This window comes from Gossypium arboreum, unplaced genomic scaffold, assembly GCF_025698485.1.
Source record: "Gossypium arboreum isolate Shixiya-1 unplaced genomic scaffold, ASM2569848v2 Contig00169, whole genome shotgun sequence".
Lineage (NCBI taxonomy): Eukaryota > Viridiplantae > Streptophyta > Magnoliopsida > Malvales > Malvaceae > Gossypium > Gossypium arboreum.
In genome coordinates this window covers 89,160-109,686 of record NW_026440298.1, presented here as the reverse complement: position 1 = coordinate 109,686, position 20,527 = coordinate 89,160, and the positions used below count along the sequence as shown (strand labels likewise).

At 39.4% G+C, this 20,527-nt stretch overlaps 25 non-coding genes and 38 pseudogenes across 25 annotated transcripts; all 63 read right to left on the bottom strand.

Annotated features, from left to right (window-relative positions):
- Positions 1 to 288: 288 nt before the first annotated feature.
- LOC128287830 (5S ribosomal RNA) lies at positions 289 to 407 on the bottom strand. The gene has a single exon (XR_008278532.1). It is a non-coding gene; the product is annotated as a 5S ribosomal RNA (ribosomal RNA).
- Positions 408 to 580: 173 nt separating this feature from the next.
- LOC128288154 (5S ribosomal RNA) lies at positions 581 to 699 on the bottom strand (annotated as a pseudogene).
- Positions 700 to 870: 171 nt separating this feature from the next.
- Positions 871 to 989, bottom strand: LOC128288126 (5S ribosomal RNA; annotated as a pseudogene).
- A 174-nt stretch (positions 990 to 1,163) lies between these two features.
- On the bottom strand, positions 1,164 to 1,284 carry LOC128287995 (5S ribosomal RNA). The gene has a single exon (XR_008278659.1). It is a non-coding gene; the product is annotated as a 5S ribosomal RNA (ribosomal RNA).
- Positions 1,285 to 1,460: 176 nt separating this feature from the next.
- On the bottom strand, positions 1,461 to 1,579 carry LOC128287816 (5S ribosomal RNA). Its single transcript, XR_008278518.1, has one exon. It is a non-coding gene; the product is annotated as a 5S ribosomal RNA (ribosomal RNA).
- A 173-nt stretch (positions 1,580 to 1,752) lies between these two features.
- Positions 1,753 to 1,869, bottom strand: LOC128288171 (5S ribosomal RNA; annotated as a pseudogene).
- A 465-nt stretch (positions 1,870 to 2,334) lies between these two features.
- On the bottom strand, positions 2,335 to 2,453 carry LOC128287882 (5S ribosomal RNA). The gene has a single exon (XR_008278584.1). It is a non-coding gene; the product is annotated as a 5S ribosomal RNA (ribosomal RNA).
- A 178-nt stretch (positions 2,454 to 2,631) lies between these two features.
- On the bottom strand, positions 2,632 to 2,750 carry LOC128288089 (5S ribosomal RNA; annotated as a pseudogene).
- Positions 2,751 to 2,911: 161 nt separating this feature from the next.
- On the bottom strand, positions 2,912 to 3,030 carry LOC128287981 (5S ribosomal RNA; annotated as a pseudogene).
- Positions 3,031 to 3,201: 171 nt separating this feature from the next.
- LOC128288124 (5S ribosomal RNA) lies at positions 3,202 to 3,320 on the bottom strand (annotated as a pseudogene).
- A 156-nt stretch (positions 3,321 to 3,476) lies between these two features.
- LOC128288201 (5S ribosomal RNA) lies at positions 3,477 to 3,593 on the bottom strand (annotated as a pseudogene).
- Positions 3,594 to 3,766: 173 nt separating this feature from the next.
- Positions 3,767 to 3,884, bottom strand: LOC128288051 (5S ribosomal RNA). The gene has a single exon (XR_008278665.1). It is a non-coding gene; the product is annotated as a 5S ribosomal RNA (ribosomal RNA).
- Positions 3,885 to 4,059: 175 nt separating this feature from the next.
- LOC128288046 (5S ribosomal RNA) lies at positions 4,060 to 4,177 on the bottom strand (annotated as a pseudogene).
- A 490-nt stretch (positions 4,178 to 4,667) lies between these two features.
- LOC128288194 (5S ribosomal RNA) lies at positions 4,668 to 4,786 on the bottom strand (annotated as a pseudogene).
- A 176-nt stretch (positions 4,787 to 4,962) lies between these two features.
- LOC128288018 (5S ribosomal RNA) lies at positions 4,963 to 5,081 on the bottom strand. The gene has a single exon (XR_008278662.1). It is a non-coding gene; the product is annotated as a 5S ribosomal RNA (ribosomal RNA).
- Positions 5,082 to 5,256: 175 nt separating this feature from the next.
- Positions 5,257 to 5,374, bottom strand: LOC128288151 (5S ribosomal RNA; annotated as a pseudogene).
- Positions 5,375 to 5,836: 462 nt separating this feature from the next.
- Positions 5,837 to 5,955, bottom strand: LOC128287849 (5S ribosomal RNA). Its single transcript, XR_008278551.1, has one exon. It is a non-coding gene; the product is annotated as a 5S ribosomal RNA (ribosomal RNA).
- Positions 5,956 to 6,129: 174 nt separating this feature from the next.
- On the bottom strand, positions 6,130 to 6,248 carry LOC128287905 (5S ribosomal RNA). Its single transcript, XR_008278607.1, has one exon. It is a non-coding gene; the product is annotated as a 5S ribosomal RNA (ribosomal RNA).
- Positions 6,249 to 6,423: 175 nt separating this feature from the next.
- LOC128287779 (5S ribosomal RNA) lies at positions 6,424 to 6,543 on the bottom strand. Its single transcript, XR_008278481.1, has one exon. It is a non-coding gene; the product is annotated as a 5S ribosomal RNA (ribosomal RNA).
- Positions 6,544 to 6,716: 173 nt separating this feature from the next.
- Positions 6,717 to 6,837, bottom strand: LOC128288073 (5S ribosomal RNA). The gene has a single exon (XR_008278667.1). It is a non-coding gene; the product is annotated as a 5S ribosomal RNA (ribosomal RNA).
- A 173-nt stretch (positions 6,838 to 7,010) lies between these two features.
- On the bottom strand, positions 7,011 to 7,129 carry LOC128287794 (5S ribosomal RNA). Its single transcript, XR_008278496.1, has one exon. It is a non-coding gene; the product is annotated as a 5S ribosomal RNA (ribosomal RNA).
- A 178-nt stretch (positions 7,130 to 7,307) lies between these two features.
- LOC128287778 (5S ribosomal RNA) lies at positions 7,308 to 7,427 on the bottom strand. The gene has a single exon (XR_008278480.1). It is a non-coding gene; the product is annotated as a 5S ribosomal RNA (ribosomal RNA).
- A 172-nt stretch (positions 7,428 to 7,599) lies between these two features.
- Positions 7,600 to 7,716, bottom strand: LOC128288200 (5S ribosomal RNA; annotated as a pseudogene).
- Positions 7,717 to 7,889: 173 nt separating this feature from the next.
- Positions 7,890 to 8,008, bottom strand: LOC128287851 (5S ribosomal RNA). Its single transcript, XR_008278553.1, has one exon. It is a non-coding gene; the product is annotated as a 5S ribosomal RNA (ribosomal RNA).
- A 173-nt stretch (positions 8,009 to 8,181) lies between these two features.
- LOC128287920 (5S ribosomal RNA) lies at positions 8,182 to 8,300 on the bottom strand. The gene has a single exon (XR_008278622.1). It is a non-coding gene; the product is annotated as a 5S ribosomal RNA (ribosomal RNA).
- Positions 8,301 to 8,470: 170 nt separating this feature from the next.
- On the bottom strand, positions 8,471 to 8,590 carry LOC128287934 (5S ribosomal RNA). Its single transcript, XR_008278636.1, has one exon. It is a non-coding gene; the product is annotated as a 5S ribosomal RNA (ribosomal RNA).
- Positions 8,591 to 8,763: 173 nt separating this feature from the next.
- On the bottom strand, positions 8,764 to 8,883 carry LOC128287788 (5S ribosomal RNA). Its single transcript, XR_008278490.1, has one exon. It is a non-coding gene; the product is annotated as a 5S ribosomal RNA (ribosomal RNA).
- Positions 8,884 to 9,056: 173 nt separating this feature from the next.
- Positions 9,057 to 9,172, bottom strand: LOC128288259 (5S ribosomal RNA; annotated as a pseudogene).
- A 173-nt stretch (positions 9,173 to 9,345) lies between these two features.
- On the bottom strand, positions 9,346 to 9,464 carry LOC128288080 (5S ribosomal RNA; annotated as a pseudogene).
- Positions 9,465 to 9,637: 173 nt separating this feature from the next.
- LOC128288145 (5S ribosomal RNA) lies at positions 9,638 to 9,754 on the bottom strand (annotated as a pseudogene).
- Positions 9,755 to 9,926: 172 nt separating this feature from the next.
- Positions 9,927 to 10,043, bottom strand: LOC128288199 (5S ribosomal RNA; annotated as a pseudogene).
- Positions 10,044 to 10,216: 173 nt separating this feature from the next.
- On the bottom strand, positions 10,217 to 10,334 carry LOC128287933 (5S ribosomal RNA). The gene has a single exon (XR_008278635.1). It is a non-coding gene; the product is annotated as a 5S ribosomal RNA (ribosomal RNA).
- A 179-nt stretch (positions 10,335 to 10,513) lies between these two features.
- On the bottom strand, positions 10,514 to 10,632 carry LOC128287916 (5S ribosomal RNA). The gene has a single exon (XR_008278618.1). It is a non-coding gene; the product is annotated as a 5S ribosomal RNA (ribosomal RNA).
- A 173-nt stretch (positions 10,633 to 10,805) lies between these two features.
- Positions 10,806 to 10,922, bottom strand: LOC128288198 (5S ribosomal RNA; annotated as a pseudogene).
- Positions 10,923 to 11,093: 171 nt separating this feature from the next.
- On the bottom strand, positions 11,094 to 11,212 carry LOC128288125 (5S ribosomal RNA; annotated as a pseudogene).
- A 171-nt stretch (positions 11,213 to 11,383) lies between these two features.
- Positions 11,384 to 11,500, bottom strand: LOC128288144 (5S ribosomal RNA; annotated as a pseudogene).
- Positions 11,501 to 11,672: 172 nt separating this feature from the next.
- On the bottom strand, positions 11,673 to 11,790 carry LOC128288172 (5S ribosomal RNA; annotated as a pseudogene).
- Positions 11,791 to 12,538: 748 nt separating this feature from the next.
- Positions 12,539 to 12,656, bottom strand: LOC128288238 (5S ribosomal RNA; annotated as a pseudogene).
- A 172-nt stretch (positions 12,657 to 12,828) lies between these two features.
- Positions 12,829 to 12,945, bottom strand: LOC128288143 (5S ribosomal RNA; annotated as a pseudogene).
- Positions 12,946 to 13,117: 172 nt separating this feature from the next.
- LOC128288176 (5S ribosomal RNA) lies at positions 13,118 to 13,234 on the bottom strand (annotated as a pseudogene).
- A 467-nt stretch (positions 13,235 to 13,701) lies between these two features.
- Positions 13,702 to 13,821, bottom strand: LOC128287884 (5S ribosomal RNA). The gene has a single exon (XR_008278586.1). It is a non-coding gene; the product is annotated as a 5S ribosomal RNA (ribosomal RNA).
- Positions 13,822 to 13,993: 172 nt separating this feature from the next.
- Positions 13,994 to 14,112, bottom strand: LOC128288088 (5S ribosomal RNA; annotated as a pseudogene).
- Positions 14,113 to 14,271: 159 nt separating this feature from the next.
- LOC128287782 (5S ribosomal RNA) lies at positions 14,272 to 14,390 on the bottom strand. Its single transcript, XR_008278484.1, has one exon. It is a non-coding gene; the product is annotated as a 5S ribosomal RNA (ribosomal RNA).
- Positions 14,391 to 14,563: 173 nt separating this feature from the next.
- On the bottom strand, positions 14,564 to 14,682 carry LOC128287996 (5S ribosomal RNA; annotated as a pseudogene).
- A 173-nt stretch (positions 14,683 to 14,855) lies between these two features.
- LOC128288224 (5S ribosomal RNA) lies at positions 14,856 to 14,974 on the bottom strand. Its single transcript, XR_008278685.1, has one exon. It is a non-coding gene; the product is annotated as a 5S ribosomal RNA (ribosomal RNA).
- A 175-nt stretch (positions 14,975 to 15,149) lies between these two features.
- On the bottom strand, positions 15,150 to 15,268 carry LOC128287838 (5S ribosomal RNA). The gene has a single exon (XR_008278540.1). It is a non-coding gene; the product is annotated as a 5S ribosomal RNA (ribosomal RNA).
- A 172-nt stretch (positions 15,269 to 15,440) lies between these two features.
- On the bottom strand, positions 15,441 to 15,559 carry LOC128288119 (5S ribosomal RNA; annotated as a pseudogene).
- Positions 15,560 to 15,731: 172 nt separating this feature from the next.
- LOC128288197 (5S ribosomal RNA) lies at positions 15,732 to 15,848 on the bottom strand (annotated as a pseudogene).
- Positions 15,849 to 16,020: 172 nt separating this feature from the next.
- LOC128288065 (5S ribosomal RNA) lies at positions 16,021 to 16,141 on the bottom strand (annotated as a pseudogene).
- Positions 16,142 to 16,312: 171 nt separating this feature from the next.
- LOC128288142 (5S ribosomal RNA) lies at positions 16,313 to 16,429 on the bottom strand (annotated as a pseudogene).
- A 173-nt stretch (positions 16,430 to 16,602) lies between these two features.
- Positions 16,603 to 16,722, bottom strand: LOC128288034 (5S ribosomal RNA; annotated as a pseudogene).
- A 174-nt stretch (positions 16,723 to 16,896) lies between these two features.
- LOC128288248 (5S ribosomal RNA) lies at positions 16,897 to 17,015 on the bottom strand (annotated as a pseudogene).
- A 173-nt stretch (positions 17,016 to 17,188) lies between these two features.
- Positions 17,189 to 17,304, bottom strand: LOC128288173 (5S ribosomal RNA; annotated as a pseudogene).
- A 175-nt stretch (positions 17,305 to 17,479) lies between these two features.
- On the bottom strand, positions 17,480 to 17,599 carry LOC128287777 (5S ribosomal RNA). Its single transcript, XR_008278479.1, has one exon. It is a non-coding gene; the product is annotated as a 5S ribosomal RNA (ribosomal RNA).
- Positions 17,600 to 17,772: 173 nt separating this feature from the next.
- Positions 17,773 to 17,890, bottom strand: LOC128287781 (5S ribosomal RNA). Its single transcript, XR_008278483.1, has one exon. It is a non-coding gene; the product is annotated as a 5S ribosomal RNA (ribosomal RNA).
- Positions 17,891 to 18,067: 177 nt separating this feature from the next.
- On the bottom strand, positions 18,068 to 18,187 carry LOC128288261 (5S ribosomal RNA). The gene has a single exon (XR_008278690.1). It is a non-coding gene; the product is annotated as a 5S ribosomal RNA (ribosomal RNA).
- A 172-nt stretch (positions 18,188 to 18,359) lies between these two features.
- Positions 18,360 to 18,481, bottom strand: LOC128288211 (5S ribosomal RNA; annotated as a pseudogene).
- A 171-nt stretch (positions 18,482 to 18,652) lies between these two features.
- LOC128288240 (5S ribosomal RNA) lies at positions 18,653 to 18,768 on the bottom strand (annotated as a pseudogene).
- A 462-nt stretch (positions 18,769 to 19,230) lies between these two features.
- LOC128288105 (5S ribosomal RNA) lies at positions 19,231 to 19,350 on the bottom strand (annotated as a pseudogene).
- Positions 19,351 to 19,523: 173 nt separating this feature from the next.
- On the bottom strand, positions 19,524 to 19,642 carry LOC128288085 (5S ribosomal RNA; annotated as a pseudogene).
- Positions 19,643 to 19,814: 172 nt separating this feature from the next.
- LOC128288202 (5S ribosomal RNA) lies at positions 19,815 to 19,931 on the bottom strand (annotated as a pseudogene).
- A 173-nt stretch (positions 19,932 to 20,104) lies between these two features.
- LOC128288140 (5S ribosomal RNA) lies at positions 20,105 to 20,221 on the bottom strand (annotated as a pseudogene).
- A 172-nt stretch (positions 20,222 to 20,393) lies between these two features.
- On the bottom strand, positions 20,394 to 20,511 carry LOC128288150 (5S ribosomal RNA; annotated as a pseudogene).
- Positions 20,512 to 20,527: the final 16 nt, after the last annotated feature.

The following is a 20,527-nucleotide window of genomic DNA, read 5'->3' as shown; positions in this document are numbered from 1 at the left end:
GCAACACGAGGACTTCCGGAGGTCACCCATCCTAGTACTACTCTCGCCAAGCACTTAATCTGCGGAGTTACGATGGGATCCGGTGCATTAGTCTTTGGTATGATCGCACCTTGCACGTCAATTCTTGCGTATTCTATTTATATAAAGGCTACCCCTGATCGCGCTTGAGCCTCGAATTTGAATTTAAATCGACCAAATAACGTTTGAGTGATTTATTAGTAAATAACTAATTAGTTAAGCGATGAGATATTAAAAAATAGAAAAAATCTAATGAGATATAAAATTGGAGGGGTGCAACACGAGGACTTCCCAGAGGTCACCCATCCTAGTACTACTCTCGCCCAAGCACGCTTAACTGCGGAGTTCTGATGGGATCCGGTGCATTAGTCTTTGGTATGATCGCACCCGCCAATTCTTGCGTATTCTATTTATATAAAGGCTACCCACGATCGCGCTTGAGCCTCGAATTTGAATTTAAATCGACCAAATAACGTTTGAGTGATTTATTAGTAAATAACTAATTAGTTAAGCGATGAGATATTAAAAAATAGAAAAAAATCTAATGAGATATAAAATTGGAGGGGTGCAACACGAGGACTTCCCAGAGGTCACCCATCCTAGTACTACTCTCGCCCAAGCACGCTTAATCATGGAGTTACGATGGGATCCGGTGCATTAGTCTTTGGTATGATCGCACCGTCAATTCTTGCGTATTCTATTTATATAAAGGCTACCCCGATCGCGCTTGAGCCTCGAATTTGAATTTAAATCGACCAAATAACGTTTGAGTGATTTATTAGTAAATAACTAATTAGTTAAGCGATGAGATATTAAAAAATAGAAAAAAATCTAATGAGATATAAAATTGGAGGGGTGCAACACGAGGACTTCCTGGAGGTCACCCATCCTAGTACTACTCTCGCCCAAGCACGCTTAATCATGGAGTTACGATGGGATCCGGTGCATTAGTCTTTGGTATGATCGCACCCGCCAATTCTTGCGTATTCTATTTATATAAAGGCTACCCCTGATCGCGCTTGAGCCTCGAATTTGAATTTAAATACGACCAAATAACGTTTGAGTGATTTATTAGTAAATAACTAATTAGTTAAGCGATGAGATATTAAAAAATAGAAAAAAATCTAATGAGATATAAAATTGGAGGGGTGCAACACGAGGACTTCCCAAGAGGTCACCCATCCTAGTACTACTCTCGCCCAAGCACGCTTAACTGCGGAGTTCTGATGGGATCCGGTGCATTAGTGCTTTGGTATGATCGCACCCGTCAATTCTTGCGTATTCTATTTATATAAAGGCTACCCCTGATCGCGCTTGAGCCTCGAATTTGAATTTAAATACGACCAAATAACGTTTCGAGTGATTTATTACGTAAATAACTAATTAGTTAAACGATGAGATATTAAAAAATAGAAAAAAATCTAATGAGATATAAAATTGGAGGGGTGCAACACGAGGACTTCCCAGGAGGTCACCCATCCTAGTACTACTCTCGCCCAAGCACGCTTAACTACGGAGTTCTGATGGGATCCGGTGCATTAGTGCTGGTATGATCGCACCCGTCAATTCTTGCGTATTCTATTTATATAAAGGCTACCCCTGATCGCGCTTGAGCCTCGAATTTGAATTTAAATACGACCAAATAACGTTTGAGTGATTTATTAGTAAATAACTAATTAGTTAAGCGATGAGATATTAAAAAATAGAAAAAAATCTAATGAGATATAAAATTGGAGGGTGCAACACGAGGACTTCCGAGGTCACCCATCCTAGTACTACTCTCGCCCAAGCACGCTTAATCATGGAGTTACGATGGGATCCGGTGCATTAGTCTTTGGTATGATCGCACCCGCAATTCTTGCGTATTCTATTTATATAAAGGCTACCCCTGATCGCGCTTGAGCCTCGAATTTGAATTTAAATACGACCAAATAACGTTTGAGTGATTTATTAGTAAATAACTAATTAGTTAAGCGATGAGATATTAAAAAATAGAAAAAAATCTAATGAGATATAAAATTGGAGGGTGCAACACGAGGACTTCCTGAGGTCACCCATCCTAGTACTACTCTCGCCAAGCACGCTTAATGCGGAGTTACGATGGGATCCGGTGCATTAGTCTTTGGTATGATCGCACCCGTCAATTCTTGCGTATTCTATTTATATAAAGGCTACCCACGATCGCGCTTGAGCCTCGAATTTGAATTTAAATCGACCAAATAACGTTTGAGTGATTTATTAGTAAATAACTAATTAGTTAAACGATGAGATATTAAAAAAAATAGAAAAAAAAATCTAATGAGATATAAAATTGGAGGGGTGCAACACGAGGACTTCCAAGGAGGTCACCCATCCTAGTACTACTCTCGCCCAAGCACGCTTAACTGCGGAGTTCTGATGGGATCCGGTGCATTAGTGCTGGTATGATCGCACCCGTCAATTCTTGCGTATTCTATTTATATAAAGGCTACCCCTGATCGCGCTTGAGCCTCGAATTTGAATTTAAATACGACCAAATAACGTTTCGAGTGATTTATTCCGTAAATAACTAATTAGTTAAACGATGAGATATTAAAAAAAATAGAAAAAAATCTAATGAGATATAAAATTGGAGGGGTGCAACACGAGGACTTCCCAGGAGGTCACCCATCCTAGTACTACTCTCGCCCAAGCACGCTTAACTGCGGAGTTCTGATGGGATCCGGTGATCGCACCCGTCAATTCTTGCGCATTCTATTTATATAAAGGCTACCCCTGATCGCGCTTGAGCCTCGAATTTGAATTTAAATACGACCAAATAACGTTTCGAGTGATTTATTCCGTAAATAACTAATTAGTTAAACGATGAGATATTAAAAAAATAGAAAAAAATCTAATGAGATATAAAATTGGAGGGGTGCAACACGAGGACTTCCCAGGAGGTCACCCATCCTAGTACTACTCTCGCCCAAGCACGCTTAATCATGGAGTTACGATGGGATCCGGTGCATTAGTCCTTGTATGATCGCACCCGTCAATTCTTGCGTATTCTATTTATATAAAGGCTACCCCGATCGCTTGAGCCTCGAATTTGAATTTAAATCGACCAAATAACGTTTGAGTGATTTATTAGTAAATAACTAATTAGTTAAGCGATGAGATATTAAAAAATAGAAAAAAAATCTAATGAGATATAAAATTGGAGGGGTGCAACACGAGGACTTCCCAGGAGGTCACCCATCCTAGTACTACTCTCGCCCAAGCACGCTTAACTGCGGAGTTCTGATGGGATCCGGTGATCGCACCCGTCAATTCTTGCGTATTCTATTTATATAAAGGCTACCCCTGATCGCGCTTGAGCCTCGAATTTGAATTTAAATCGACCAAATAACGTTTGAGTGATTTATTAGTAAATAACTAATTAGTTAAGCGATGAGATATTAAAAAATAGAAAAAAATCTAATGAGATATAAAATTGGAGGGTGCAACACGAGGACTTCCGGAGGTCACCCATCCTAGTACTACTCTCGCCCAAGCACGCTTAATGCGGAGTTACGATGGGATCCGGTGCATTAGTCTTTGGTATGATCGCACCGTCAATTCTTGCGTATTCTATTTATATAAAGGCTACCCCTGATCGCGCTTGAGCCTCGAATTTGAATTTAAATCGACCAAATAACGTTTGAGTGATTTATTAGTAAATAACTAATTAGTTAAGCGATGAGATATTAAAAAATAGAAAAAAAATCTAATGAGATATAAAATTGGAGGGGTGCAACACGAGGACTTCACAGAGGTCACCCATCCTAGTACTACTCTCGCCCAAGCACGCTTAACTGCGGAGTTCTGATGGGATCCGGTGCATTAGTGCTGGTATGATCGCACCCGTCAATTCTTGCGTATTCTATTTATATAAAGGCTACCCCTGATCGCGCTTGAGCCTCGAATTTGAATTTAAATACGACCAAATAACGTTTCGAGTGATTTATTACGTAAATAACTAATTAGTTAAACGATGAGATATTAAAAAATAAAAAAAATCTAATGAGATATAAAATTGGAGGGGTGCAACACGAGGACTTCCAGGAGGTCAGCCATCCTAGTACTACTCTCGCCCAAGCACGCTTAACTGCGGAGTTCTGATGGGATCCGTGCATTAGTCTTTGGTATGATCGCACCGTCAATTCTTGCGTATTCTATTTATATAAAGGCTACCCCTGATCGCGCTTGAGCCTCGAATTTGAATTTAAATACGACCAAATAACGTTTGAGTGATTTATTAGTAAATAACTAATTAGTTAAGCGATGAGATATTAAAAAATAGAAAAAAATCTAATGAGATATAAAATTGGAGGGTGCAACACGAGGACTTCCAGAGGTCACCCATCCTAGTACTACTCTCGCCAAGCACGCTTAATCTTAAGTTACGATGGGATCGGAGTTAGTCGATGGGATCCGTGCATTAGTCTATAAAGGTATGATCGCTTGCACCTCGAATCAATTCTTGCGTGATTCTATTTATATAAAGGCTACCCCGATCGAGATTGAGCCTCGAATTTGAATTTAAATACGACCAAATAACGTTTGAGTGATTTATTATGTAAATAACTAATTAGTTAAGCGATGAGATATTAAAAAATAGAAAAAAATCTAATGAGATATAAAATTGGAGGGTGCAACACGAGGACTTCCTGTGAGGTCACCCATCCTAGTACTACTCTCGCCCAAGCACGCTTAATGCGGAGTTACGATGGGATCCGGTGCATTAGTCTTTGGTATGATCGCTTGCACCCGTCAATTCTTGCGTATTCTATTTATATAAAGGCTACCCCGATCGCGCTTGAGCCTCGAATTTGAATTTAAATCGACCAAATAACGTTTGAGTGATTTATTAGTAAATAACTAATTAGTTAAGCGATGAGATATTAAAAAATAGAAAAAAATCTAATGAGATATAAAATTGGAGGGGTGCAACACGAGGACTTTCCAGGAGGTCACCCATCCTAGTACTACTCTCGCCCAAGCACGCTTAACTGCGGAGTTCTGATGGGATCCGGTGCATTAGTTCTGGTATGATCGCACCCGCCAATTCTCGCGTATTCTATTTATATAAAGGCTACCCCTGATCGCGCTTGAGCCTCGAATTTGAATTTAAATACGACCAAATAACGTTTCGAGTGATTTATTCCGTAAATAACTAATTAGTTAAGCGATGAGATATTAAAAAATAGAAAAAAATCTAATGAGATATAAAATTGGAGGGTGCAACACGAGGACTTCCGGAGGTCACCCATCCTAGTACTACTCTCGCCCAAGCACGCTTAATCATGGAGTTACGATGGGATCCGGTGCATTAGTCTTTGGTATGATCGCACCCGTCAATTCTTGCGTATTCTATTTATATAAAGGCTACCCCTGATCGCGCTTGAGCCTCGAATTTGAATTTAAATCGACCAAATAACGTTTGAGTGATTTATTAGTAAATAACTAATTAGTTAAGCGATGAGATATTAAAAAATAGAAAAAAATCTAATGAGATATAAAATTGGAGGGTGCAACACGAGGACTTCCGGAGGTCACCCATCCTAGTACTACTCTCGCCCAAGCACGCTTAATCATGAGTTACGATGGGATCCGGTGCATTAGTCTTTGGTATGATCGCACCCGTCAATTCTTGCGTATTCTATTTATATAAAGGCTACCCCTGATCGCGCTTGAGCCTCGAATTTGAATTTAAATCGACCAAATAACGTTTGAGTGATTTATTAGTAAATAACTAATTAGTTAAGCGATGAGATATTAAAAAAATAGAAAAAAATCTAATGAGATATAAAATTGGAGGGTGCAACACGAGGACTTCCCAGGAGGTCACCCATCCTAGTACTACTCTCGCCCAAGCACGCTTAACTGCGGAGTTCTGATGGGATCCGGTGCATTAGTGCTGGTATGATCGCACCCGTCAATTCTTGCGTATTCTATTTATATAAAGGCTACCCCTGATCGCGCTTGAGCCTCGAATTTGAATTTAAATCGACCAAATAACGTTTGAGTGATTTATTAGTAAATAACTAATTAGTTAAACGATGAGATATTAAAAAATAGAAAAAAAATCTAATGAGATATAAAATTGGAGGGGTGCAACACGAGGACTTCCCAGGAGGTCACCCATCCTAGTACTACTCTCGCCCAAGCACGCTTACCTGCGGAGTTCTGATGGGATCCGGTGCATTAGTGCTGGTATGATCGCACCCGTCAATTCTTGCGTATTCTATTTATATAAAGGCTACCCCTGATCGCGCTTGAGCCTCGAATTTGAATTTAAATACGACCAAATAACGTTTGAGTGATTTATTAGTAAATAACTAATTAGTTAAGCGATGAGATATTAAAAAAATAGAAAAAAATCTAATGAGATATAAAATTGGAGGGGTGCAACACGAGGACTTCCCAGGAGGTCACCCATCCTAGTACTACTCTCGCCCAAGCACGCTTAACTGCGGAGTTCTGATGGGATCCGGTGCATTAGTCTTTGGTATGATCGCACCCGCCAATTCTTGCGTATTCTATTTATATAAAGGCTACCCCTGATCGCGCTTGAGCCTCGAATTTGAATTTAAATCGACCAAATAACGTTTGAGTGATTTATTAGTAAATAACTAATTAGTTAAGCGATGAGATATTAAAAAATAGAAAAAAATCTAATGAGATATAAAATTGGAGGGGTGCAACACGAGGACTTCCTAGGAGGTCACCCATCCTAGTACTACTCTCGCCCAAGCACGCTTAACTGCGGAGTTCTGATGGGATCCGGTGCATTAGTGCTTTGGTATGATCGCACCCGTCAATTCTTGCGTATTCTATTTATATAAAGGCTACCCCTGATCGCGCTTGAGCCTCGAATTTGAATTTAAATCGACCAAATAACGTTTGAGTGATTTATTAGTAAATAACTAATTAGTTAAGCGATGAGATATTAAAAAATAGAAAAAAATCTAATGAGATATAAAATTGGAGGGGTGCAACACGAGGACTTCCCAGGAGGTCACCCATCCTAGTACTACTCTCGCCCAAGCACGCTTAACTGCGGAGTTCTGATGGGATCCGGTGCATTAGTGCTGGTATGATCGCACCCGTCAATTCTTGCGTATTCTATTTATATAAAGGCTACCCCTGATCGCGCTTGAGCCTCGAATTTGAATTTAAATACGACCAAATAACGTTTCGAGTGATTTATTCCGTAAATAACTAATTAGTTAAACGATGAGATATTAAAAAAATAGAAAAAAAATCTAATGAGATATAAAATTGGAGGGGTGCAACACGAGGACTTCCCAGGAGGTCACCCATCCTAGTACTACTCTCGCCCAAGCACGCTTAACTGCGGAGTTCTGATGGGATCCGGTGCATTAGTCTTTGGTATGATCGCACCCAATCAATTCTTGCGTATTCTATTTATATAAAGGCTACCCCGATCGCGCTTGAGCCTCGAATTTGAATTTAAATCGACCAAATAACGTTTGAGTGATTTATTAGTAAATAACTAATTAGTTAAGCGATGAGATATTAAAAAATAGAAAAAAATCTAATGAGATATAAAATTGGAGGGTGCAACACGAGGACTTCCGGAGGTCACCCATCCTAGTACTACTCTCGCCCAAGCACGCTTAATGCGGAGTTACGATGGGATCCGGTGCATTAGTCTTTGGTATGATCGCACCGTCAATTCTTGCGTATTCTATTTATATAAAGGCTACCCACGATCGCGCTTGAGCCTCGAATTTGAATTTAAATCGACCAAATAACGTTTGAGTGATTTATTAGTAAATAACTAATTAGTTAAGCGATGAGATATTAAAAAAATAGAAAAAAATCTAATGAGATATAAAATTGGAGGGGTGCAACACGAGGACTTCCTGGAGGTCACCCATCCTAGTACTACTCTCGCCCAAGCACGCTTAACTGCGGAGTTCTGATGGGATCCGGTGCATTAGTCTTTGGTATGATCGCACCCGTCAATTCTTGCGTATTCTATTTATATAAAGGCTACCCACGATCGCGCTTGAGCCTCGAATTTGAATTTAAATCGACCAAATAACGTTTGAGTGATTTATTAGTAAATAACTAATTAGTTAAGCGATGAGATATTAAAAAAATAGAAAAAAATCTAATGAGATATAAAATTGGAGGGTGCAACACGAGGACTTCCTGGAGGTCACCCATCCTAGTACTACTCTCGCCCAAGCACGCTTAACTGCGGAGTTCTGATGGGATCCGGTGCATTAGTCTTTGGTATGATCGCACCGTCAATTCTTGCGTATTCTATTTATATAAAGGCTACCCCGATCGCGCTTGAGCCTCGAATTTGAATTTAAATCGACCAAATAACGTTTGAGTGATTTATTAGTAAATAACTAATTAGTTAAGCGATGAGATATTAAAAAATAGAAAAAAATCTAATGAGATATAAAATTGGAGGGTGCAACACGAGGACTTCCCAGGAGGTCACCCATCCTAGTACTACTCTCGCCCAAGCACGCTTAACTGCGGAGTTACGATGGGATCCGGTGCATTAGTCTTTGGTATGATCGCACCGTCAATTCTTGCGTATTCTATTTATATAAAGGCTACCCCTGATCGCGCTTGAGCCTCGAATTTGAATTTAAATACGACCAAATAACGTTTGAGTGATTTATTAGTAAATAACTAATTAGTTAAGCGATGAGATATTAAAAAAATAGAAAAAAATCTAATGAGATATAAAATTGGAGGGTGCAACACGAGGACTTCCCATGAGGTCACCCATCCTAGTACTACTCTCGCCCAAGCACGCTTAACTGCGGAGTTCTGATGGGATCCGGTGCATTAGTCTTTGGTATGATCGCACCCGTCAATTCTTGCGTATTCTATTTATATAAAGGCTACCCCTGATCGCGCTTGAGCCTCGAATTTGAATTTAAATCGACCAAATAACGTTTGAGTGATTTATTAGTAAATAACTAATTAGTTAAGCGATGAGATATTAAAAAAATAGAAAAAAATCTAATGAGATATAAAATTGGAGGGTGCAACACGAGGACTTCCGGAGGTCACCCATCCTAGTACTACTCTCGCCAAGCACGCTTAATGCGGAGTTACGATGGGATCCGGTGCATTAGTCTTTGGTATGATCGCACCCGTCAATTCTTGCGTATTCTATTTATATAAAGGCTACCCACGATCGCGCTTGAGCCTCGAATTTGAATTTAAATCGACCAAATAACGTTTGAGTGATTTATTAGTAAATAACTAATTAGTTAAGCGATGAGATATTAAAAAAATAGAAAAAAATCTAATGAGATATAAAATTGGAGGGTGCAACACGAGGACTTCCTGTGAGGTCACCCATCCTAGTACTACTCTCGCCCAAGCACGCTTAATGCGGAGTTACGATGGGATCCGGTGCATTAGTCTTTGGTATGATCGCACCCGTCAATTCTTGCGTATTCTATTTATATAAAGGCTACCCCTGATCGCGCTTGAGCCTCGAATTTGAATTTAAATCGACCAAATAACGTTTGAGTGATTTATTAGTAAATAACTAATTAGTTAAGCGATGAGATATTAAAAAAATAGAAAAAAATCTAATGAGATATAAAATTGGAGGGTGCAACACGAGGACTTCCGGAGGTCACCCATCCTAGTACTACTCTCGCCCAAGCACGCTTAATGCGGAGTTACGATGGGATCCGGTGCATTAGTCTTTGGTATGATCGCACCCGTCAATTCTTGCGTATTCTATTTATATAAAGGCTACCCCTGATCGCGCTTGAGCCTCGAATTTGAATTTAAATCGACCAAATAACGTTTGAGTGATTTATTAGTAAATAACTAATTAGTTAAGCGATGAGATATTAAAAAATAGAAAAAAATCTAATGAGATATAAAATTGGAGGGTGCAACACGAGGACTTCCGGAGGTCACCCATCCTAGTACTACTCTCGCCCAAGCACGCTTAATGCGGAGTTACGATGGGATCCGGTGCATTAGTCTTTGGTATGATCGCACCGTCAATTCTTGCGTATTCTATTTATATAAAGGCTACCCGATCGCGCTTGAGCCTCGAATTTGAATTTAAATCGACCAAATAACGTTTGAGTGATTTATTAGTAAATAACTAATTAGTTAAGCGATGAGATATTAAAAAAAATAGAAAAAAAATCTAATGAGATATAAAATTGGAGGGGTGCAACACGAGGACTTCCCAGGAAGTCACCCATCCTAGTACTACACTCAAAAAGCACGCTTAACTGCGGAGTTCTGATGGGATCCGGTGCATTAGTGCTGGTATGATCGCACCCGTCAATTCTTGCGTATTCTATTTATATAAAGGCTACCCCTGATCGCGCTTGAGCCTCGAATTTGAATTTAAATACGACCAAATAACGTTTCGAGTGATTTATTCCGTAAATAACTAATTAGTTAAACGATGAGATATTAAAAAAAAATAGAAAAAAATCTAATGAGATATAAAATTGGAGGGGTGCAACACGAGGACTTCCCAGGAGGTCACCCATCCTAGTACTACTCTCGCCCAAGCACGCTTAACTGCGGAGTTCTGATGGGATCCGGTGCATTAGTGCTGGTATGATCGCACCGTCAATTCTTGCGTATTCTATTTATATAAAGGCTACCCCTGATCGCGCTTGAGCCTCGAATTTGAATTTAAATACGACCAAATAACGTTTCGAGTGATTTATTAGTAAATAACTAATTAGTTAAGCGATGAGATATTAAAAAATAGAAAAAAATCTAATGAGATATAAAATTGGAGGGTGCAACACGAGGACTTCCGGAGGTCACCCATCCTAGTACTACTCTCGCCCAAGCACGCTTAATGCGGAGTTACGATGGGATCCGGTGCATTAGTCTTTGGTATGATCGCACCGTCAATTCTTGCGTATTCTATTTATATAAAGGCTACCCCTGATCGCGCTTGAGCCTCGAATTTGAATTTAAATCGACCAAATAACGTTTGAGTGATTTATTAGTAAATAACTAATTAGTTAAGCGATGAGATATTAAAAAATAGAAAAAAATCTAATGAGATATAAAATTGGAGGGTGCAACACGAGGACTTCCTGAGGTCACCCATCCTAGTACTACTCTCGCCCAAGCACGCTTAATCTGCGGAGTTACGATGGGATCCGGTGCATTAGTCTTTGGTATGATCGCACCCGTCAATTCTTGCGTATTCTATTTATATAAAGGCTACCCACGATCGCTTGAGCCTCGAATTTGAATTTAAATACGACCAAATAACGTTTGAGTGATTTATTAGTAAATAACTAATTAGTTAAGCGATGAGATATTAAAAAATAGAAAAAAATCTAATGAGATATAAAATTGGAGGGTGCAACACGAGGACTTCCGGAGGTCACCCATCCTAGTACTACTCTCGCCCAAGCACGCTTAATGCGGAGTTACGATGGGATCCGGTGCATTAGTCTTTGGTATGATCGCACCCGTCAATTCTTGCGTATTCTATTTATATAAAGGCTACCCACGATCGCGCTTGAGCCTCGAATTTGAATTTAAATCGACCAAATAACGTTTGAGTGATTTATTAGTAAATAACTAATTAGTTAAGCGATGAGATATTAAAAAATAGAAAAAAATCTAATGAGATATAAAATTGGAGGGTGCAACACGAGGACTTCCGAGAGGTCACCCATCCTAGTACTACTCTCGCCCAAGCACGCTTAATGCGGAGTTACGATGGGATCCGGTGCATTAGTCTTTGGTATGATCGCACCGTCAATTCTTGCGTATTCTATTTATATAAAGGCTACCCCGATCGCGCTTGAGCCTCGAATTTGAATTTAAATCGACCAAATAACGTTTGAGTGATTTATTAGTAAATAACTAATTAGTTAAGCGATGAGATATTAAAAAATAGAAAAAAATCTAATGAGATATAAAATTGGAGGGTGCAACACGAGGACTTCCTGAGGTCACCCATCCTAGTACTACTCTCGCCAAGCACGCTTAATCATGGAGTTACGATGGGATCCGGTGCATTAGTCTTTGGTATGATCGCACCCGTCAATTCTTGCGTATTCTATTTATATAAAGGCTACCCCGATCGCGCTTGAGCCTCGAATTTGAATTTAAATCGACCAAATAACGTTTGAGTGATTTATTAGTAAATAACTAATTAGTTAAGCGATGAGATATTAAAAAATAGAAAAAAATCTAATGAGATATAAAATTGGAGGGTGCAACACGAGGACTTCCGAGGTCACCCATCCTAGTACTACTCTCGCCAAGCACGCTTAATGCGGAGTTACGATGGGATCCGGTGCATTAGTCTTTGGTATGATCGCTTTTAAAATCAATTCTTGCGTATTCTATTTATATAAAGGCTACCCACGATCGCGCTTGAGCCTCGAATTTGAATTTAAATCGACCAAATAACGTTTGAGTGATTTATTAGTAAATAACTAATTAGTTAAGCGATGAGATATTAAAAAATAGAAAAAAATCTAATGAGATATAAAATTGGAGGGTGCAACACGAGGACTTCCGGAGGTCACCCATCCTAGTACTACTCTCGCCAAGCACGCTTAATCTGCGGAGTTACGATGGGATCCGGTGCATTAGTCTTTGGTATGATCGCACCCGTCAATTCTTGCGTATTCTATTTATATAAAGGCTACCCCGATCGCGCTTGAGCCTCGAATTTGAATTTAAATCGACCAAATAACGTTTGAGTGATTTATTAGTAAATAACTAATTAGTTAAGCGATGAGATATTAAAAAAATAGAAAAAAATCTAATGAGATATAAAATTGGAGGGTGCAACACGAGGACTTCCGGAGGTCACCCATCCTAGTACTACTCTCGCCCAAGCACGCTTAATGCGGAGTTACGATGGGATCCGGTGCATTAGTCTTTGGTATGATCGCACCCGTCAATTCTTGCGTATTCTATTTATATAAAGGCTACCCACGATCGCGCTTGAGCCTCGAATTTGAATTTAAATCGACCAAATAACGTTTGAGTGATTTATTAGTAAATAACTAATTAGTTAAGCGATGAGATATTAAAAAATAGAAAAAAATCTAATGAGATATAAAATTGGAGGGTGCAACACGAGGACTTCGAGAGGTCACCCATCCTAGTACTACTCTCGCCCAAGCACGCTTAATGCGGAGTTACGATGGGATCCGGTGCATTAGTCTTTGGTATGATCGCACCCGTCAATTCTTGCGTATTCTATTTATATAAAGGCTACCCCGATCGCGCTTGAGCCTCGAATTTGAATTTAAATCGACCAAATAACGTTTGAGTGATTTATTAGTAAATAACTAATTAGTTAAGCGATGAGATATTAAAAAATAGAAAAAAATCTAATGAGATATAAAATTGGAGGGTGCAACACGAGGACTTCCGAGAGGTCACCCATCCTAGTACTACTCTCGCCCAAGCACGCTTAATGCGGAGTTACGATGGGATCCGGTGCATTAGTCTTTGGTATGATCGCTTTTAAATCAATTCTTGCGTATTCTATTTATATAAAGGCTACCCCTGATCGCGCTTGAGCCTCGAATTTGAATTTAAATACGACCAAATAACGTTTGAGTGATTTATTAGTAAATAACTAATTAGTTAAGCGATGAGATATTAAAAAAAATAGAAAAAAATCTAATGAGATATAAAATTGGAGGGGTGCAACACGAGGACTTCCCAGGAGGTCACCCATCCTAGTACTACTCTCGCCCAAGCACGCTTAACTGCGGAGTTATGATGGGATCCGGTGCATTAGTCTTTGGTATGATCGCACCGTCAATTCTTGCGTATTCTATTTATATAAAGGCTACCCCGATCGCGCTTGAGCCTCGAATTTGAATTTAAATCGACCAAATAACGTTTGAGTGATTTATTAGTAAATAACTAATTAGTTAAACGATGAGATATTAAAAAATAGAAAAAAAATCTAATGAGATATAAAATTGGAGGGGTGCAACACGAGGACTTCCCAGGAGGTCACCCATCCTAGTACTACTCTCGCCCAAGCACGCTTAACTGCGGAGTTCTGATGGGATCCGGTGATCGCACCCGTCAATTCTTGCGCATTCTATTTATATAAAGGCTACCCCTGATCGCGCTTGAGCCTCGAATTTGAATTTAAATACGACCAAATAACGTTTGAGTGATTTATTAGTAAATAACTAATTAGTTAAACGATGAGATATTAAAAAAATAGAAAAAAATCTAATGAGATATAAAATTGGAGGGGTGCAACACGAGGACTTCCCAGGAGGTCACCCATCCTAGTACTACTCTCGCCCAAGCACGCTTAACTGCGGAGTTCTGATGGGATCCGGTGCATTAGTGCTGGTATGATCGCACCCGTCAATTCTTGCGTATTCTATTTATATAAAGGCTACCCCTGATCGCGCTTGAGCCTCGAATTTGAATTTAAATCGACCAAATAACGTTTGAGTGATTTATTAGTAAATAACTAATTAGTTAAGCGATGAGATATTAAAAAAATAGAAAAAAATCTAATGAGATATAAAATTGGAGGGTGCAACACGAGGACTTCCGAGAGGTCACCCATCCTAGTACTACTCTCGCCCAAGCACGCTTAACTGCGGAGTTACGATGGGATCCGGTGCATTAGTCTTTGGTATGATCGCACCCGTCAATTCTTGCGTATTCTATTTATATAAAGGCTACCCCTGATCGCGCTTGAGCCTCGAATTTGAATTTAAATCGACCAAATAACGTTTGAGTGATTTATTAGTAAATAACTAATTAGTTAAACGATGAGATATTAAAAAAATAAAAAAAATCTAATGAGATATAAAATTGGAGGGGTGCAACACGAGGACTTCCCAGGAGGTCACCCATCCTAGTACTACTCTCGCCCAAGCACGCTTAACTGCGGAGTTCTGATGGGATCCGGTGCATTAGTGCTGGTATGATCGCACCCGTCAATTCTTGCGTATTCTATTTATATAAAGGCTACCCTTGATCGCGCTTGAGCCTCGAATTTGAATTTAAATACGACCAAATAACGTTTCGAGTGATTTATTCCGTAAATAACTAATTAGTTAAACGATGAGATATTAAAAAATAGAAAAAAATCTAAAGAGATATAAAATTGGAGGGTGCAACACGAGGACTTCCCAGGAGGTCACCCATCCTAGTACTACTCTCGCCCAAGCACGCTTAACTGCGGAGTTCTGATGGGATCCGGTGCATTAGTGCTGGTATGATCGCACCCGTCAATTCTTGCGTATTCTATTTATATAAAGGCTACCCCGATCGCGCTTGAGCCTCGAATTTGAATTTAAATCGACCAAATAACGTTTGAGTGATTTATTAGTAAATAACTAATTAGTTAAGCGATGAGATATTAAAAAAATAGAAAAAAATCTAATGAGATATAAAATTGGAGGGTGCAACACGAGGACTTCCGGAGGTCACCCATCCTAGTACTACTCTCGCCCAAGCACGCTTAATCTGCGGAGTTACGATGGGATCCGGTGCATTAGTCTTTGGTATGATCGCACCCGTCAATTCTTGCGTATTCTATTTATATAAAGGCTACCCACGATCGCGCTTGAGCCTCGAATTTGAATTTAAATCGACCAAATAACGTTTGAGTGATTTATTAGTAAATAACTAATTAGTTAAGCGATGAGATATTAAAAAATAGAAAAAAATCTAATGAGATATAAAATTGGAGGGTGCAACACGAGGACTTCCGGAGGTCACCCATCCTAGTACTACTCTCGCCCAAGCACGCTTAATGCGGAGTTACGATGGGATCCGGTGCATTAGTCTTTGGTATGATCGCACCGTCAATTCTTGCGTATTCTATTTATATAAAGGCTACCCACGATCGCGCTTGAGCCTCGAATTTGAATTTAAATCGACCAAATAACGTTTGAGTGATTTATTAGTAAATAACTAATTAGTTAAGCGATGAGATATTAAAAAAATAGAAAAAAATCTAATGAGATATAAAATTGGAGGGTGCAACACGAGGACTTCCTGTGAGGTCACCCATCCTAGTACTACTCTCGCCCAAGCACGCTTAATCTGCGGAGTTACGATGGGATCCGGTGCATTAGTCTTTGGTATGATCGCACCCGCCAATTCTTGCGTATTCTATTTATATAAAGGCTACCCCGATCGCGCTTGAGCCTCGAATTTGAATTTAAATCGACCAAATAACGTTTGAGTGATTTATTAGTAAATAACTAATTAGTTAAGCGATGAGATATTAAAAAATAGAAAAAAATCTAATGAGATATAAAATTGGAGGGTGCAACACGAGGACTTCCGGAGGTCACCCATCCTAGTACTACTCTCGCCCAAGCACGCTTAATGCGGAGTTACGATGGGATCCGGTGCATTAGTCTTTGGTATGATCGCACCCGTCAATTCTTGCGTATTCTATTTATATAAAGGCTACCCCTGATCGCGCTTGAGCCTCGAATTTGAATTTAAATCGACCAAATAACGTTTGAGTGATTTATTAGTAAATAACTAATTAGTTAAGCGATGAGATATTAAAAAATAGAAAAAAATCTAATGAGATATAAAATTGGAGGGGTGCAACACGAGGACTTCCCAGGAGGTCACCCATCCTAGTACTACTCTCGCCCAAGCACGCTTAATCATGGAGTTACGATGGGATCCGGTGCATTAGTCTTTGGTATGATCGCACCCGTCAATTCTTGCGTATTCTATTTATATAAAGGCTACCCCTGATCGCGCTTGAGCCTCGAATTTGAATTTAAATACGACCAAATAACGTTTGAGTGATTTATTAGTAAATAACTAATTAGTTAAGCGATGAGATATTAAAAAAATAGAAAAAAATCTAATGAGATATAAAATTGGAGGGTGCAACACGAGGACTTCCGAGGTCACCCATCCTAGTACTACTCTCGCCCAAGCACGCTTAATCATGCGGAGTTACGATGGGATCCGGTGCATTAGTCTTTGGTATGATCGCACCTAAATCAATTCTTGCGTATTCTATTTATATAAAGGCTACCCCGATCGCGCTTGAGCCTCGAATTTGAATTTAAATCGACCAAATAACGTTTGAGTGATTTATTAGTAAATAACTAATTAGTTAAGCGATGAGATATTAAAAAATAGAAAAAAATCTAATGAGATATAAAATTGGAGGGTGCAACACGAGGACTTCCGGAGGTCACCCATCCTAGTACTACTCTCGCCCAAGCACGCTTAATCGGAGTTACGATGGGATCCGGTGCATTAGTCTTTGGTATGATCGCACCCAATCAATTCTTGCGTATTCTATTTATATAAAGGCTACCCACGATCGCGCTTGAGCCTCGAATTTGAATTTAAATCGACCAAATAACGTTTGAGTGATTTATTAGTAAATAACTAATTAGTTAAGCGATGAGATATTAAAAAAATAGAAAAAAATCTAATGAGATATAAAATTGGAGGGGTGCAACACGAGGACTTCCCAGGAGGTCACCCATCCTAGTACTACTCTCGCCCAAGCACGCTTAACTGCGGAGTTCTGATGGGATCCGGTGCATTAGTCTTTGGTATGATCGCACCCGTCAATTCTTGCGTATTCTATTTATATAAAGGCTACCCACGATCGCGCTTGAGCCTCGAATTTGAATTTAAATCGACCAAATAACGTTTGAGTGATTTATTAGTAAATAACTAATTAGTTAAGCGATGAGATATTAAAAAATAGAAAAAAATCTAATGAGATATAAAATTGGAGGGGTGCAACACGAGGACTTCCTAGGAGGTCACCCATCCTAGTACTACTCTCGCCCAAGCACGCTTAACTGCGGAGTTCTGATGGGATCCGGTGCATTAGTCTGGTATGATCGCACCCGTCAATTCTTGCGTATTCTATTTATATAAAGGCTACCCCTGATCGCGCTTGAGCCTCGAATTTGAATTTAAATACGACCAAATAACGTTTCGAGTGATTTATTCCGTAAATAACTAATTAGTTAAACGATGAGATATTAAAAAAATAGAAAAAAATCTAATGAGATATAAAATTGGAGGGGTGCAACACGAGGACTTCCCAGGAGGTCACCCATCCTAGTACTACTCTCGCCCAAGCACGCTTAACTGCGGAGTTCTGATGGGATCCGGTGCATTAGTCTTTGGTATGATCGCACCCGTCAATTCTTGCGTATTCTATTTATATAAAGGCTACCCACGATCGCGCTTGAGCCTCGAATTTGAATTTAAATCGACCAAATAACGTTTGAGTGATTTATTAGTAAATAACTAATTAGTTAAGCGATGAGATATTAAAAAATAGAAAAAAATCTAATGAGATATAAAATTGGAGGGTGCAACACGAGGACTTCCTGAGGTCAGGTCACCCATCCTAGTACTACTCTCGCCCAAGCACGCTTAATGCGGAGTTACGATGGGATCCGGTGCATTAGTCTTTGGTATGATCGCACCCGTCAATTCTTGCGTATTCTATTTATATAAAGGCTACCCCGATCGCGCTTGAGCCTCGAATTTGAATTTAAATCGACCAAATAACGTTTGAGTGATTTATTAGTAAATAACTAATTAGTTAAGCGATGAGATATTAAAAAATAGAAAAAAATCTAATGAGATATAAAATTGGAGGGTGCAACACGAGGACTTCCGGAGGTCACCCATCCTAGTACTACTCTCGCCCAAGCACGCTTAATCGGAGTTACGATGGGATCCGGTGCATTAGTCTTTGGTATGATCGCACCGTCAATTCTTGCGTATTCTATTTATATAAAGGCTACCCCTGATCGCGCTTGAGCCTCGAATTTGAATTTAAATCGACCAAATAACGTTTGAGTGATTTATTAGTAAATAACTAATTAGTTAAGCGATGAGATATTAAAAAAATAGAAAAAAATCTAATGAGATATAAAATTGGAGGGTGCAACACGAGGACTTCCTGGAGGTCACCCATCCTAGTACTACTCTCGCCCAAGCACGCTTAATCATGAGTTACGATGGGATCCGGTGCATTAGTCTTTGGTATGATCGCACCCGTCAATTCTTGCGTATTCTATTTATATAAAGGCTACCCCGATCGCGCTTGAGCCTCGAATTTGAATTTAAATCGACCAAATAACGTTTGAGTGATTTATTAGTAAATAACTAATTAGTTAAGCGATGAGATATTAAAAAAATAGAAAAAAATCTAATGAGATATAAAATTGGAGGGTGCAACACGAGGACTTCCGGAGGTCACCCATCCTAGTACTACTCTCGCCCAAGCACGCTTAATCTGCGGAGTTTACGATGGGATCCGGTGCATTAGTCTTTGGTATGATCGCACCCGTCAATTCTTGCGTATTCTATTTATATAAAGGCTACCCACGATCGCGCTTGAGCCTCGAATTTGAATTTAAATCGACCAAATAACGTTTGAGTGATTTATTAGTAAATAACTAATTAGTTAAGCGATGAGATATTAAAAAAATAGAAAAAAATCTAATGAGATATAAAATTGGAGGGTGCAACACGAGGACTTCCTGAGAGGTCACCCATCCTAGTACTACTCTCGCCCAAGCACGCTTAATGCGGAGTTACGATGGGATCCGGTGCATTAGTCTTTGGTATGATCGCACCCAATCAATTCTTGCGTATTCTATTTATATAAAGGCTACCCCGATCGCGCTTGAGCCTCGAATTTGAATTTAAATCGACCAAATAACGTTTGAGTGATTTATTAGTAAATAACTAATTAGTTAAGCGATGAGATATTAAAAAATAGAAAAAAATCTAATGAGATATAAAATTGGAGGGTGCAACACGAGGACTTCCTGGAGGTCACCCATCCTAGTACTACTCTCGCCCAAGCACGCTTAATCGGAGTTACGATGGGATCCGGTGCATTAGTCTTTGGTATGATCGCACCTTTCAATTCTTGCGTATTCTATTTATATAAAGGCTACCCCTGATCGCGCTTGAGCCTCGAATTTGAATTTAAATACGACCAAATAACGTTTGAGTGATTTATTAGTAAATAACTAATTAGTTAAGCGATGAGATATTAAAAAATAGAAAAAAATCTAATGAGATATAAAATTGGAGGGTGCAACACGAGGACTTCCGGAGGTCACCCATCCTAGTACTACTCTCGCCCAAGCACGCTTAATGCGGAGTTACGATGGGATCCGGTGCATTAGTCTTTGGTATGATCGCACCCGTCAATTCTTGCGTATTCTATTTATATAAAGGCTACCCCTGATCGCGCTTGAGCCTCGAATTTGAATTTAAATCGACCAAATAACGTTTGAGTGATTTATTAGTAAATAACTAATTAGTTAAGCGATGAGATATTAAAAAATAGAAAAAAATCTAATGAGATATAAAATTGGAGGGTGCAACACGAGGACTTCCGGAGGTCACCCATCCTAGTACTACTCTCGCCCAAGCACGCTTAATCATGGAGTTACGATGGGATCCGGTGCATTAGTCTTTGGTATGATCGCACCCGTCAATTCTTGCGTAT